The sequence below is a fragment of the Clarias gariepinus genome, chromosome 5 (genome assembly GCF_024256425.1).
Source record: "Clarias gariepinus isolate MV-2021 ecotype Netherlands chromosome 5, CGAR_prim_01v2, whole genome shotgun sequence".
Lineage (NCBI taxonomy): Eukaryota > Metazoa > Chordata > Actinopteri > Siluriformes > Clariidae > Clarias > Clarias gariepinus.
This window is the reverse complement of record NC_071104.1, coordinates 2,836,778-2,850,680: the sequence shown is the minus strand read 5'-3', so window position 1 is coordinate 2,850,680 and position 13,903 is coordinate 2,836,778. Positions and strand designations below refer to the sequence as shown.

At 39.8% G+C, this 13,903-nt stretch overlaps 1 long non-coding RNA gene across 3 annotated transcripts; it reads left to right on the top strand.

Moving 5' to 3' along the window:
- Positions 1-299: 299 nt before the first annotated feature.
- On the top strand, positions 300-13,651 carry LOC128524596 (uncharacterized). 3 transcript variants are annotated; one of them, XR_008360549.1, is made up of 11 exons: positions 300-352; positions 794-1,071; positions 1,172-1,391; positions 1,483-1,591; positions 4,091-4,209; positions 4,308-4,382; positions 4,964-5,083; positions 10,357-10,476; positions 10,560-10,660; positions 11,045-11,152; positions 11,247-13,651. It is a non-coding gene; the product is annotated as an uncharacterized LOC128524596 (long non-coding RNA). The 3 variants fall into 3 exon arrangements; XR_008360548.1 differs by having other exon boundaries at positions 10,357-10,660; XR_008360550.1 differs by lacking the exon at positions 1,172-1,391 and having other exon boundaries at positions 10,357-10,660.
- Positions 13,652-13,903: the final 252 nt, after the last annotated feature.

The window sequence follows — 13,903 nt, the reverse complement described above, 5'->3', positions numbered from 1 at the left end:
AGAAGGAAACATAGACATGAGGGAACCCTGAGATGTAAAGCAACCAGTCAACAAACCTGAGGGATCAATAAAATGACAACAAGACTTTATCAGTGTACAGTAATAATATTTATTATAGCAGTCTATTATAGAAGTCTAAAACTTCAGCATTAAAAAAAGGGGAAAAAAGCAGGTCTTTCTGTTAAAAATTCTGTAAAATGTTTCTGCCAGGACTTTGCTGAGGAAGAGAGGCTGAGCTTCAGGTTTAACTACATTCCCCAGAATACATAGCGGAAGTCGTATTGTGTTTCCGGTCTCGCGCGGGCTTCGTTTTTGTGATGGCGGTTTTTTTTTCTTTCTAAACCATCTCAAGGTACAGTACGCGATAGACCTGAGTGTTAACTTAGAGGCTTGGGCTGAATAAAGAGTCGTGTTACCAGAAAAGTTTGTGTAGTAGTGCTAAGGAGCGAAAAGTTGTGTGTTTGGGTTGTTGCTACTGGAGGGTGTGTTTTAACGACTTAGCGGTTTGTTAGCCAGCTAGCGTTGGTTACATGCACGTGCACACATAGAGATCAAAGGGGGCTTGAGCACCTGCCCTTTTTATCCCTGGAGAGAAAGTGCCCTTTTTTCTGGGGTGTTTTTTTTTTTTTGAAAAATAATATATATTCCTGTTTGCGCACAGCTTCCCTGTCAAACAAATATATTTATTGAAGAATAGTCTAAATATCTAAATATCAGGTCAGGAGTTCTGAAGCGAACACTCCCCCGAAAACGATAATAAATCAGTTTGTGTGACTCTGTGTGTGTGTTTCAGGAGTATGTCCTTTCCAGCTGGACCTCAGTCTCATTTTCTGCGGCGCTGGACGGCGAGCAGCTCCCGGGCCGGAGTGTTTCTCAGCGGTTCCCCAGGAGAAGCGGGCTCTGTCAGGGGCAGCTGCAGCTCTCCAGGTGTCAAAGTGTCTTTAGAGGACTCCTTAAGTCACTGCCTGAGTGTGGACGCCCCCTGTCCTTCATCGTCCAGCACTGATCCCTTCTCCGAACCCCCCACTACTGAAGTGGACATCAGACACCTTGCTGCGAGAAACCCCCAAGGTCAGTTGTCTCTCAATTGGCTGAGCACATGAAACAATATTATTGTGATGACTCAAAATACATGAGTGCACGTCCACGTCACCATTCTGTGTTCCACCAGCCTGGAAATACAGTGAAACCTCGGATTATGAGTAACGCAGTTTACGAGTTTCCCGCAAGACGAGCAAAAATTTTTAATACATTTTGACTTGGAAAACGAACAAGTCTTGGTTTACGTGCACCGAGTATCATGTATCACGCATGCGCTTGATACATGAAAAGAAAGAACGAAGTCTTATGGATCCAGCAACAGCAGTAACACCAAGACAACAAAATCCAAGGTGCGGAAAGAAAGGCCATCATCTGAAAATTGTGTGTCAGAAAAATAGAGTTAAAAAAAATAAGTTAATTTAGATTCTTCTGTGTTTCTAGAGCCCGTCCTCCAGCAGCCCACCTGAAAACAGCAAGAAGATGGAAAGCCTACAGGCTCAGAATCCTACTAAAATTCCAGCCAAGTTCTCAAGCACCACATGCCCCACAGGTTTGAACTAGGGATGCACCGAAATGAAAATTCTGGGCCGAAAACGAAACCGAAATTTTTGGATGCACTTGGCCGAAAACCGATACCGAAACCGAAAATGGCTTCATTAAAAAACATGTTTAAAATATTTTTTTTTTTGTTTGTATTAAAAAAATGTTGCATATTGCAACTTTGCTGTCCTCATCTGAAACTTTGAAGTGCTTCCAAACCGCCGACATACTCCGTGTTTGATGCGTAATGACAGCGCGAACGAGACGGGAGGATGGGAGAGGCGTGGCGACAATTTCGGCTTTTATTTTCGGCGCTTTCTTACGTTTCGGCCGAAACCGATAATGCTATTTCGGCCGAAAATTTTCGGCGGCCGAAATTTCGGTGCATCCCTAGTTTGAACGGATGTTTTCTTTTCTGGAACATGTGCAAAAGCTCAGCGGTACAGTGGTTAATACCAGTTTAATGCAAGTATATGATGCATTATAACAATATAATGCTACAAAACAGATTTCATCTAGGACTAGAATGATGCTTTAATATAATCGCATGAGTTACAGAAATATGTCAACTTGCATGGTGTTTGCATATTAATTTTATTTTTTGTGATGCTTTTCTGTGTCTCAGAAAGGGGCAAAGCTATGTGCAAGAATTATTTCTTCTGTATAAATATTTCCACATGGCTGTTGGACGATTCTTAACTGGGGATTCGTTTTTTTTTTTTTTTTTTTTAGATAAAGATTAAAAGATCAGTTTTCAAATGTCTCATAATTGTATAGTTTATTGTCAAGTTAAGCAATGATTTAATGATTTAATTATTTGATAGATGATAATAATGGTAATGATAATGGGAAAATGACTTGGATTTATCTACTAATGGAGGGACACTAATACTGTAAATAATCATAATGATGACCGGTTAATGAATGAATTATGAACATTATACACAGTGGTAGACCAAAAACTGCCTGTCAGAAATTTAAAAACAATGCTTTTTTTTTTTTTTTTTTTTTTTTTTTTTTTAAACTGTGCTGTAGCGGTTTTTTTGTATCACCTCACAAGAATTCCAGAATTTTTTTTTCTCCCTAGAGGAAAAGGACACAAGTAATGTTTAATTCCATGCTTCAGATATAAATATATTATTCATACTTGGATATAATAATAATAATTATAATAATAATAATACTCTTGACATATAAAGCATTAAATAGTCTCGTGCCGCAGTATCTGAGTGAACTGCTAGTGTCTTACGATCCGCCACGCCTACTTCAATCAAAGGATGCAGGCTGCTTGTCAGTACTGCGTATTATGAAAACTACAGCTGGGGGCAGAGCTTTTTCTTACAAAGCCCCAAAATTATGGAATAGTCTTCCAAATAGTGTTCGGGACTCAGACACAGTCTCAGTGTTTAAGTCCAGGCTAAAAACCTATTTATTTAATCAAACATTTCTATAAATAGATTAGCCATAGGTAAAGGAGCAGATCTGGGGGACTCATGGACGTAGAGTATTATGGTGAACTGGTATGTTTAGATGCTGTCTTCCTCACTCTCATTGATCACTCAGGTTTGCTGACGGTAAAGGTGATTGTTTGCCTCTACATCTCAGTTCCCCCTCATGTTTGTGTTTCCTTCTGGCTCCTCCCTTTTAGTTATGATGTCATAGTTAGTCCTGCTGGAGTCTCTGCTTGCACTCTACAGTTAATATACATTCATGTTATACATTGTGTGACTGTGACCATACCTAACTGTTATCTCTCTTCTTCTGCTCTCTCTTCCCCTTCTCTTTCTTTCCTCTCTCCTTCCCTCGCTCTGTCGAGCTACACATGTCGTTCCCGAGCTGCCAGTGATCCAGACTCCCTCTGCCCTCCGGACCTGTCTGACCCATTCTGGTGCTCCGCTTCTGGTTGGAGATCTCGTTACATGGATGCCCCGTGTGTCTCGTGGGATGCGTCTGGTGTCTGGGAATGATTCTCTCTACCTAGAAGATGGTTCTGGCCTTGACTGGTGTTGGCAACTGTTTCTCTGGGGACTTGACAGTTCGATAGTTCAGGACTGGAACTTCCTACAAGTCTACCTGGGTCTTCAATAACTACCTGGACTCCATATTAACATCAATTAACATCAGCTATTATAGCTGAACTGCCTGCCACCCTACACACTGTATAAATGCAGATCATTTACTCTTTCTGTTTCACCCAGATGAGGATGGGTTCCCTGTTGAGTCTGGTTCCTCTCAAGGTTTCTTCCTATTACCATCTCAGGGAGTTTTTCCTTGCCACTGTCGCCCTCGGCTTGCTCACCAGGGACAAACTGACCATTTAGATTCATACACATTCACATTTCATACAGACTTAAATAATTCTTTTGACTGTGTAAAGCTGCTTTGCGGCAATGACAGTTGCTAAAAGCGCTCTTCAAATAAAATTGAATTGAATATAATTTCGTGCCTCAGAATGTTTCAGAAGTTAATGTCTACTCACTTTTTTTTTTCCTTGTTTCATAATATCTAGACTCTTAAAAGGAGCCTTGCTCAGTAGCTGGTCCACACCACATCTCAGACAGTTTAATTGTATCTAAGGCAAAAATCCAGGATCCTCAGCTGATCAAAAACAACACGCACTCAGTGTTGGTGAGTACACGAATTATTATTACTACAGAAGAATCCTGAAAACTGAAATGCGTACTGTTCCATTTCGTATATGTTTATATGGTGGTGTCCCCCTTTAGGAAATGGACCATTCTAGGGACATCACCGGAAAATCTGAACTTGAAGAGGAAGACATCACACATACAGATGGCAAGGTGACGTGAATTCAGAGGGAATGATTTGAGTGAGATTTATTAGTACAAACTTGTTGCCTTCAGCGGTGGGATGGTATAATTCAGTTCAGTTAATATCACTCTTTTAACAATGGTGATTATCGTGAAATAGCTTTTCAGCATCAAAGTAAAATTAGAGAAGTGAGCTTGAAGTGTGTGTATAAATCAGAAATATCTGATTGTCCCTGATGAGCAAGCCGAGGGTGATGGTGCTGAGGGAAAAGCTCCCTGAGATAAGGCAATAAGAAGAAACCTTGAGAGGAACCAGACTCAACAGGGAACCCATCCTCGTTCGGGTGTTCTTAGGTAGCAGGAATTGATTTGTAGTCAGTTGCTCTAGAATGTAAATTACACATTAACAAAGAAGGGAGAGTCCTGCATGATTTAATGTGTTTCTACTACCCATTCTTGGGAGGTAAAAGAGTGCATGGTTGTATATTTTTATTATTTTATAGTATAATTTTAAATGCTATGACACATAATTTTACATTAATAAGTAATATAGTATTTAAAAACAATATAAATGTAATTTTATTATCTTTACCTTTTGTTGCCTTTATCAGATTGAAAAGACGTTGCCTGATGGAGGACAACTTACGGCACACGGATAGAAGTGTCTGCCGACGGACTGTCAGTCAGAGTCGCTTTTTTCAATGGAGCAGATATTGCCAGATCAAAGAGTGGTGAGAAATTATGATTTCATTATTTATTTAGTCTAAAGTTATGCTCCCATGTTGCTATAGCATTTAAAAGTTTATGAAAATGTGCTTATATATTGAATAAGTCTATATAATGGTATATTGAGTAGTGTCACCAATGCTCTTTGAGTTTGAGGTACTTGAGACATTAGAGGATTATTATAGGAGTATTATATTGTAGGTGGTTTGATAGAACTCTGGTGGTTTGTTTGTTATATTTTTCTCATGGATGTTTCTGTATACATCCCTTAATTAATTAATTGCAGATTTACTATTATGCAAAAGCTCAAACCACACACACCACCTACCCTGATGGTATAGAAGTGCTCCAGTTCCCAAACAATGATGATAATGTAAAGTAATGGAATGGTTCAGGTGAAAGTCCAGTTTTTTTTTTTTTTGTTGTTGTATTTCAGAAAAACACTTTATAGACGGTCATAAGGATAGGGCTGTAGCGATACACTAATCTCACGATACGATACGATACACGATATTCAGCTCACGATACGATATATATCACGATATTTAGCCAACGATACGATTCGATATAATTCGATACGATTCTATATAATTCGATACACTTACATCATTTTCTGATCGATTTAAAAGAGACAGAGTGATTTTGGTGACATCATGTGAGTGTTTCATTTACTTGGATTGAATTAATTGAAATAAACTCAAAAAACATCAGACAGCTTGAAAAATAAATGCTGGACAAAATTAATCAAAGATGTGTTGAGAAAATTAGTTCCATTTATTGAAACAGTGCAAACTGTAGCTTACAAGTAAATAAAGTGCAACATTGCAATTTGCAATTAACAATGGAGAGTTAAAGTACAAATTAAATAATAATGTAATTAATAAATTAATAATTAATAAAAAACCAAACTATTGAAAAGTAACCACACACTAACCTGGTAACTACATCCGTCATCAACTTGTGCTCTGGTAGTCGTAGAAGCCTCTGTTTCTCTTTCAGCATGTGGTTGGCTGTGGTGCTCCGTCTGAATAAACTCACAATGCGTCTCACCCTTCCCAGCAGGCGTGCGACTGCTGTGATTTTGAGGGCACGTTGTGCAGCTAGATTTAGTGTATGAGCATAACATTTGACATGAAGTGTGAATGCTGCCTCCTCAGCTGCGATTGTCATATTTGACGCATTGTCAGTGACGATTACTGGATCCATTTCTGCGATTCCCCACTCAGCGATGGCCTTTTTCAGATGTTTTGCCAGGTTGTGTCCGGTGTGGCTCTCGGGCATGTCCCTGGTTTGTAAAACATACGTAACGAGCTCCCATTCCTCGTTGATAAAGTGGGCCGTGATGGTGACATATGCTTCAGTTGTGTGCGAGGTCCAGCCGTCGCACGTCAGGGCAACTCTCTCCGCGCTGGCCAGGGAGGCTTTAACGTGTGCCCTTATCTGAGCGTACAGCCGGGGAACGCAAACCTTGGTGAGGTGTTCGCGGGTTGGAATAGGATAGCGGGGCTCCATCGCGTTCACCATGCGCCTAAAGCCGGGGTTTTCCACCACTGAATACGGTCTCAAATCCTGACAAATAAAGTAGGCAATGGATTCTGTAATTTTCTGCGACCTTGGTGAAGCAGATGGAAACTTGTGGGAACAACCGGCATCGATGTCCAGAGTAGTTTGTTTTGAGTCACGCGGCTGCTGCTGCTTTGGGTCCTCCGTAAGCATAAACTTGTCTAGGTGGTGACGTTTTAGGTGTGCTCGGAAATTTGTGGTATTGCCGGAATATTTAACGTTAGTGCCACATAGCTTACAAACCGCGATGCTTTTATCCAAGTCGTTGCTTTCCTTCTTTTTTTTAAAACCAAAGTGCTCCCACACATCTGCTTTTAAGCAGGCAGGTGCTGGATTTATATTCGCCGCCATTCTCTGAATATAGGTAGACATCTGCGTCTGTGTAAAGTTAGTACGGGTAACTTGCTCTACAGCAACACTAGCGACTGGCTGACCAAATCGCTCTTCCTGCAACGCGAATGGGGGTAAACAACACGGGGGATTTGAATGGGACGTATGTATTGATACTCGCGGCTAAAAAAATCAATACTTTCTTTGGAAAAAAAATATCAATTTATATCGCCAGTTATGCATGGTTGTGATGCATGCAGAGATGGCACTAAGCAGATCCAGTTCAACACGGGTCAGCGAGAGCTCCATACCGCAGAATTTAAGAGAGGAGTATACAGACGACAGGAGACTCGGTACCCCACCGGCCGAGTGAGGCTCAAAAATCCTGATAGGCCTTGGCGTCCATGATGACCTGTCCAAGTCCTGAAAAATTTAGAAACTTTAAAGTTTAGTTTGCAGAAAAGAAAAAAAGAATTGTGTTTTATTGTTTAATGATCGTTAATTTATTTGTAGTTTACATTTTTGTTAAATAAATGTAGTAATAATTAATTGAATTAAGTGTTGGAGTTTCTAAATATTTAACATTAGGAATTGACCTGTTCCATATCAAGCATACAGACGTACAGGGACAAAATAAGCAGCAAACAAGACTAAAATAAAGTCAGAAAATGCAACCTCAAAAAAGTTGCAGTTCCTTGCAAACCGTTTTTCCCTTGTTGATTAAAACTGACCAAGTCTTAAGATAATGAATAACAAAATAGCAAATTAAGGAACAAGAAACAAATGTCCTAATCTCACTTTTTTCACAACATAAAGCTCTTGAAACAAACACCTACTGTAGGTGACATATGTATGTTTGAACAGTGTAAACTATTTCCAGTGTAAGATATACTGTATATTCAGTTGCCCTGCAAATGACTCAGCAGCAGATAGAAAATAACAGAACATGTACAAGAGGTCTCACTTTACCATAAACTGTGTCCAGTGTATATGAGGCCAGGGCTGTTTATCCTCTTCTGTTGTAGCATTAAAAACACTGTCTCAAGATGTCTGCCATTTTTATGCTTTCATTTGCAGTCTACCACGGCCACTTTGTGTGTGGTCATGTTATTGCGGCGTATTGGTTCGAATGGAGTCATGTGATTATTGTTGCTATGTCTGATTGGTGAAAAACACTCATGTGGTAGATAATATCCACCAGCTGCATTTCTCTGGCAAAAATAAAGAATATCTAATGTATAGAGTAAATGGTTAAGGTCAAAAGTAACAAGTCAAGTGTAGCAGAGTAAGAGTAGCGTTGTTCTTCGCAAATCTACTCCAGTAAAAGTACAAAGTATGGTGCAGGAAAAAAAACCCTCATAGAACTACATTCTTTTTTCAAAAAGTTACTTAAGTAAATGTAACGGAGTAAATTTAACTCATTACTACCCACCTCTGATGATGTGGTAGGCATGCTGGTTTTACGTGTTACCTCAGTTTTGACACTATCCTCTTTCAATTTACACCACGTTCCAAATTATTATGCAAATTGGATGCAAGTGTCAAACATTAAATGTTTGTTTTTTAAATTAAACTCATGGATGGGGTTGTGTCTCAGAGCTCTTTGGATCACTGAAATGAATCTCAGACACCTGTGATAATTACTTTGGCAGATAAGCCCAATTAAAGGAAAAGTACTGAAGAAGGTTGTTCCACATTATTAAGCAGGCCACAGGTTTCAAGCAATATGGGAAAGAAAAAGAATCTCTCTGCTGCCGAAAAGCGTCAAATATTGCAATGCCTTGGACAAGGTATATAAACATTAGATATTTCATGAAAACTTAAGCGTGATCATCGTACTGTGAAGACATTTGTGGCTGTTTCAGAGCACAGACAGGTTCGTGCAGATGAAGGCAGAATGAGGAAGGTTTCTGCCAGACAAATTCATCAAATTAAAAGAGCAGCTGCTGAAATGCCATTAGTTCAAGTTCAAGTAGGCTTTGTCACTTCAACCATATACAGTTAGTACACAGTGAAACGAAACATAAATTAACTGAGAAACTAAACTAGCTAACTAAGAGGCCTAGTTAGCTGGCTAGCGGAGACAAGAGAGATAGTCCTAACATAAATTACAACATAAATTAACAAAAAAATTAACTAACTAAGGAAGACTATCTACAGGTTTTACAGACAACATAAAGTGCATGTGCAAATGTGCAAACGAGCAACAACAAAGTGACAGTGTGACAACGACATATCAGAACATAAAATATGGTGTTGAGGTAGTAAACATAGCAGCAAGAAATGAGGAATTAGTGCAAAAAGTAATGAATATTGTGTAAAAGAAACAGTGAAGCATTTACAGATTGATGTGTACGATAGTTTGGTGGTGTAGGTCAGTGTGTCTGCGCTTGTGTTGATTAGTCAGTCCAGTCTCAAAGTTTTGATGTTTTGAGGTAGTTGAGTTAAGCTGAGTGATAATGTTTGTGTGTGTGTGTTTATCAGTTCAGTCCCTTTTTGTTGAGGAGACGGATGGCTTGTGGAAAAAAGCTGTTGCACAGTCTGGATGTGTGTGCCCGAATGCTTCTTTACCTTTTTCCAGATGGCAGGAGTGTGAAGTGTGTGTGAGAGGGGTGTGTCCGATCAGCCACAATGCTGGTGGCTTTGCGGATGAAGCGTGTGGTGTAGATGTCTTCAATAGAGGGAAGAGAGACCCCGATGATAGACCCTCTCTATCCGCTGTAGGGTTTTTGCAGTCTGATATGGCACAATTCCCAAACCAGACAGTGATACAGCTGCTCAGGATGCTCTCGATAGTCCCTCTATAGAAGGTGGTCAGGATCGGTGGTGGAAGCTGGGCCTTTCTCAGTCTTCTCAGAAAGAAGAGACGCTATTGGGCTTTCTTTTGCAGGGAGCTGGTGTTGAGGGACCAGTTGAGGTCCTTATCCAGGTGGACACCCAGGAATTTGGTGTTTTTTTTCATCAATTTCCACAGAGGAGCCGTTGATGCTCAGCGGAGAATCTATGAGGGTGGGAGGCATTTCACATCAAAACAGCAGCTCTGGGAGGCTATTTTGACATCCTGCAAAAAAATTCAAGCAGAAACTGTCCAAAAGAGAGATATCATTTGCGTAATAATTTGAAACACTGTGTATTTCTAAACAAACTTGGCAAATAATTCACTCCTAACACACGGATCAGAGTGCGCCACCTGTAGGATAATATAGATACAGTGATGCTTAACGCGGGTTAAATGCCTAAAAAACACGCGATTTTAGACTAATTTGCGCTCGCTGTGTCCGAGACTTATGTAAGCATGTGTAAGTGGGTTAGTGACTAACTTGGGATTTTCGATGATGTAATGCCATAAAAACGTTACTTGTATTGTCACATTTGTGTGTTACAGGTGCGATATGTGGACCAGGGGACTGTCAAGAATATTCGAATGTGCCATGTGTATCCATTGGTGCTTTGTAAGAATGTTCCTCAGCTGTGTGTGCCTTGCCAGATAAATGGAATACTTCCTGTGAGCAAATCTAGCTATCTGTCTTTCTGCCTCAGTGTAGAATTTGTTGACATGGCATTTGCTTCTCACCTGATTCTCACCAGGCTTGGTGACCGTGGAGATAATACTGGGTGGGATGCCACTAAACCAACTCATGGTGCACCACCAGCACGCCACCTTCGACCCGTCTTTCGGAAACACTGAGGTCTGATACTGGGTGTGAAGTTGAAGTCTGGATGTGTAGATTTAAAGTTTTTTTACATTGTGTTTGTACATCTAGAACTATGTGGAACATTGAGGTGAAACTTCAGTACTTTTGTCATTCGTTCATTAATAATGAGCACAGCTGAGATAGAAAAAGTATTTGTAAATGCTTTTATAAAAAGTTCATTTCTATATATCATTAATAGATAGATAGATAGAAATGTATGTATTTATATATACTCGTTATAAAACATTATATTATATAAAATCAATCAGTACCCACAGACTCAACACAATAAGCGTAACGGTTGCTCCTAAGGCATTTGACCTGTTATGTTTAATGAGAGAGAAATAATGTCATTTTTATTATATTATATCTTCACAGGGCTTGGAGAAACCGCCAGCCATTTTAAGGGTGTACACTGACCTCAGACTTCCAGACAAGGGGATGTCCTGCTGGGTCAAAATTAAGCACGTTCGCACCCCTAACGCGGTTAGAAAGATGCTTTCAGAGATATTGTTGGTGATAATTTAAAAAAATGTTGATATAATACGGGTCCTCATTATTGTTTTGGGGTCTCTTACAGGTGTTTTTGAGTGTGTTGGATGCAGTGGAACAGGAAGCCCCAGAGGAAGCTTTGAGCCAAGAGAACAGTGATATTGATTTTTTTTTTTATATATATATATATACACACATACATTTATTTATTTATTTTTATTTTTTTTTAAACAAGAACTAGTGTTAATACAGCAGACTGATAACCAATTTGACACATGTTTGTGTGATGAATGTCCAGGTTCTTAAATTTTTTTGTAATTTCTCCAACATTTTTATAATTCTCTCAGCAATAAATATAGAAGCGTCTACGTTGGAAACAAACAAGAAATTAACTTTTGTAACAAGCGTATTCACAATACAAGCACATCTGTAACAACATGGAACATGTTTTCTAAAAACTAACTTTTTTTCCAAACTTGGGCAAACAGTTTTATCTTAAAGAATTAACATAACATAAGGGAAATAATGGGAAAAAAGGACGGAAATAAACAAAGCTAGACACTAGCTTATACAGTGCTTTCAGCAGTTACTTTAAGGAAAATATGCCCACAACTTACTGGATTAAGTAACCTACAGAATACGGCCTCTTCACTTTTGCTGCATTAGTAGGAGCATCCAGCAAAGGCATTTTTACAGACTTTATAACTTAAATGTAAACAACACAGGGAAACATTTTGGTTCAACTTCCTCTTACACTAAATCCTTTACTGTTTATGGACAAAAGTATGTGGACATCCTACCATCAAACACAAATGTGCTTTCTAGAAATACCTTTTGAAAACCATGGATTTCAAACTTTTAGCTAGTCCTCTATGCTGGGAAAACAGCATTCATTAGTTACACTGTTAGGATTTGTGCCTATTCAGCCCCAAAAGCTGATGTTTGGGGAAAAAAATGCCCTGAGTGGAATCAGAGACCAAGAGATGCTTAGCGGGGTTAAGATCAGGTCTCTGTGCACATCTGTCACTCATGCTGCTCCACACCAACCAGTGACAAACATTATTTCTATTAGGGATGCACCAATACCACTTTTTTGGAAAACGAGTACTTGCATTTCAGTACTCGCCGATACTGAGTACTTAATAAAAACATGATTTAAATTTACAGAAACAGACGCGGAATTGTTTCGCATGTAATATGGCTCGTTGTGGCGTGAAACTCTCGTGCTTAATTAAATTACTTGTGTTAAATGCGGTACCTTTTGAGCCTCCTCTGGACAAGTTCGCTGAGCACAATTTGCAGTCCGCCTTTGTTTTCTTGTCTTCATTCACTTTGAAATAGTTCCACACGGCTGACATGTCTCAACTAACCTTTCCCCGCTGAGCTGGGGGCGGGCTCTCGGCACCTGTGATTAACCCCTTACACGCCGCTCAAACATAGACATTTTTTAGACCGTGGTATTGGGGGACTTTTAACGAGTATGAGTACTTTACAAAATGTGGTATCGAGGACGATACCGGTATCGGTGCATCCCTAATTATTATGTATGTTGCTCTGTGAACAGAGGCACTGTGATCCTGGAACAAGTTTGGGCACTTAGTTTTAGTTGAACAGGTCCAGAGCTTACATTCTGCACTCCTACTCTGATATTCTGATGACCTCCATGAACATTAGCTTTCGCAACAGCTTTTGTTATTGGTGCTGAACACTTCTGAGAAAAGGAATTTTTGTTCAATACAGTGCTCTTACAATGAGTTACAATGTTTGTTGAACTTAAAGAATTGGGAAAAGTTCGTTTTGGCTTAGAGCTCTGTTGGGATCTGATGGTCGAACACTGAATGGCTGAATGATTGATGCCTGTTGTGGGTTTGGTGTCTGACCATGTTGCCCTGGCTCTGACTGAGCCTTTAATGAATCTGGCCAAGCCTTCCCCTCGCCTGAGAAACGGCCTCTTCACTTTTGCTGCATTCTTGGCTGAATGGTTGATGCCTGTTGTGGGTTTGGTGTCTGAACATGTTGCCCTGGCTCTGACTGAGCCTTTAATGATTCTGGCCAAGCCTTCCCCTCGCCTCAGAAACGACCTCTTCACCTTTGCTGCATTAGTAGGAGCATCCTGCAAAGCAGAATGTAAAGGCATTTTTACAGATCTTATAACTTAAATGTAAACAACACAGGGAAACATTTTGGTTCAACTTCCTCTTACGCTAAATCCTTTACTGTTTATGGACAAAAGTATGTGGACATCCTACCATCAAACACAAAAGTGCTTTCTAGAAATACCTTTTGAAAACCATGGATTTCAAACTTTTAGCTAGTCCTCTATGCTGGGAAAACAGCATTCATTAGTTACACTGTTAGGATTTGTGCCTATTCAGCCCCAAAAGCTGATGTTTGGGGGAAAAAATGCCCTGAGTGGAATCAGAGACCAAGAGATGCTTAGCGGGGTTAAGATCAGGTCTCTGTGCACATCTGTCACTCATGTTGCTCCACATCAACCAGTGACAAACATTATTATGGATGTTGCTCTGTGAACAGAGGCACTGTGATCCTGGAACAGGTTTGGGGCACTTATTTTATGTGAAGGGGAAATAAGCATGATGCATATAAAGATGTATTGTACATAATTATGCGCTTCTACCTGTTATAAGTGTGATGGTCATGTGTACACATAGGTCTTGGAAACAGAAACTGAAAGTTATTCTTGTCGGATTAGGCAAAAAAGTTACTCTGGCATATTCTGCTGAC